This window comes from Lagenorhynchus albirostris, chromosome X (assembly GCF_949774975.1).
Source record: "Lagenorhynchus albirostris chromosome X, mLagAlb1.1, whole genome shotgun sequence".
Classification (NCBI taxonomy): Eukaryota; Metazoa; Chordata; class Mammalia; order Artiodactyla; family Delphinidae; genus Lagenorhynchus; species Lagenorhynchus albirostris.
Genome location: NC_083116.1, coordinates 108,338,226 through 108,341,060, shown reverse-complemented (window position 1 = coordinate 108,341,060; position 2,835 = coordinate 108,338,226).

Below are 2,835 nucleotides of genomic sequence, written 5' to 3'. Positions count from 1 at the left end.
GTTGGGTATATACTCAAGAGTGGTATTGTTGGATCAGAGGATATGCATATCAACAAATTTGGTAGATACCGCCAAATAATTTTCCAAGGTAGTTCTATCAACATACACGCTAATAAAGAATATATGAAAGCTCCATTTCCCTATATCCTTGCCAATAATATTGGGCATTTTCAGTCTTTTCAATTGTATTCATTCTAGTGAACATCTACATTGTAGATTTAATATGAATTTCCCTAGTTACTAATGAGGTTGTGCATATTTCCATAGGATTATTAGCTATTTTTATATTCTCTTTTATGAAGGCTATTAAAAAATCTTGTCCCTTCTTTACTTGGGTTTTCAATCTCTTTTCATTAATTTAGAGATCCTCTTTATGTATTCTGGATACACTGCTTTGTCAGTTATATGGGTTATAAATACACTGGCTTTTTAAGTCTTAAAATGGTGTCTTTCAATGAAGAGAATTTCCTGCTTCTAAAATAGTCCAACATGCCGATCTTCTCCTTTATAGTTGGTAAAATCTTCCCCTTTAAGCTCATGAAGATATTCTTCCAAGACATATTTAGTGATCACTTTTTCAAAACTTGAAAACCCTTATGCGTGTGGGTATGCTTCTGGACTTCTTGTGTTGTTTCATTGATCTACTTGTTTGTCTCTGTACCAACACTATACTGTCTTAATCATCAACTTGATATCTATAAGTATAAATCCTCCAATTTTGTTGTTCTTCAAAGTTGTTTTAGCTGTACATGAATTCTTTATAAATTTAGAACCAATTGTCAATTTCCACATTCCCCTTACTCCCTACACATACTGATACACACATTGCTGGGAATTTTATACAGATTGCATTGATTTGGGAAAGTTTACAGATTTTCAAAAGTGAGTCCTCCAATCTATGAAAATGTATAGGCCTTCATTTGTTATCTGTCTTTTAAAATCTCTTTTCATAGTGTTTCATTCAGTTATAGATTTCTGTGTAGAGATTTTGGATATCTTTAGTTATATTTAGTCCTAGGTATTTGGTGTCTTTTGATGCTATCATCAATAGCATAATTGTTATATTTCATATTAAAATCTACACTTGCATATAGAAACACAATTGCAATGACCAGTTTTACCTGGGCTCCCACCAACTTCATGGAGCAGTAATCTGTTAGCATTTCATTTCACACTTACTCAGCGTGTCCCACACCTCCTGCCTTAGGCTTCTCTACTAAATCCACACATGGGGTGCAATAGTAACACACAACACAGTAATGCAGATGAGTTAATACCCTTTTAGGGAGGTTTTACCAGAGTGCTGATAAAAGCTTTCCACTTTTACTCCCCAGAAAAGACCTCTGAAAACATTTAGTGAAGTTTTTAAGATGATCCCATGGATGGAGCAACCAGTCACTTGTAGCAGTGGCCAGCTCAATTATATATATATATATATATATATATATATATATATATATATATATTTTGCACTCCCTTCTTCTCTGCTTGGATTCCTCTTTTCCTCACCACTGCTTCCTGAGGCACATTCCCAATAAAGAACTCACACGTAAGCCTTTTTCCCCAAAGTCTGCTTTCTTGCCGAGAAATCTTACCATCACGTTTAAGGGAAAGCCACAGACCTTTTAAATGGGCCATATGGTTCTAAATAATCTGACATCCTGCTACCTGCCTGACCTTATCTCTATCTACACTTCCCTTTTTGCAGATGGCCACTCCCACTCCAGCCATTCTTGATCCTGTGCTTCTTCAACCATTCCAAGCACCCCTTCTACTCAGGAAAGGCATACTTGCTGCTTTCCCTGGAATAGATAGGTAGATAGATAGATAGATAGATAGATAGATAGAGATATATCTCTATGTGCCTTACTTATTCTCTTTCTTAAAGTCTATGTTCATTTAATACATTCTTCATGATGTCTTATTTTTTGTCCAGACTTTGCAAAAAACATAACTCCTAGCACTCCTATCCTCATCTCTTGCTTAATTTGTCTACTTAGCATATCACCTAATATTAACATATCAGGACATGGGGTTTCATCTGTCTTCTTCACTCTTTTATCTATTGCATCTATAACACTGCCTGACATTTAGTAGGCATTCAATAAATACTTTGTTGAGTGATTTTTTTTGAAAAAAAGTGTGAAGAGCACGCTTCCATTTATGTAGAGAGCAAAATAAGAAAATATCTGAGTAATAAGTATTGAAAGGCCAATTTATTAAATTTAAATTAAAACCTAAATTTAAAAATAGATGGAATATAAAGCTCCCTGGACGTAGAAAGAGAATTCTACAGCACACTTCAGGTTTAGATGATGAAAATGAGGAGTCTGGCTCTCTAGGGTGAGGGAATAAAGAATGGTAAGAAGTGGCTTTAGGGAGGTGTAATTCATATGAAATGTAGTTCATCCTTTTTTCTTTTTTTTTTGCGGTACGCGGGCCTCTCACTGTTGTGGCCTCTCCCGTTGGGAGACGCAGGCTCAGCGGCCATGGCTCACAGGCCCAGCCGCTCCGCGGCATGTGGGATCTTCCCGGACCGGGGCACGAACCCGTGTCCCCTGCATCGGCAGGCGGACTCTCAACCACTGCGCCACCAGGGAAGCCCCATCAATTTTTAAGTGTATAGTTTGATGAGTTTTAGCAAATGTATTCAATCATATAACTACCACAGCAATCATGATATAGATTATTTCCACGATCTCTCAAAATTTCCCTTATGCAACTTTGCATTCATTCATTCCTCTCCCATGACCCCAGCTCTAGGCAAGCAATGACTGATCTTTTTTTAATTTTAATTTTTTCTCTCTTAATTAATTACTCTCTTAAACCAATTTT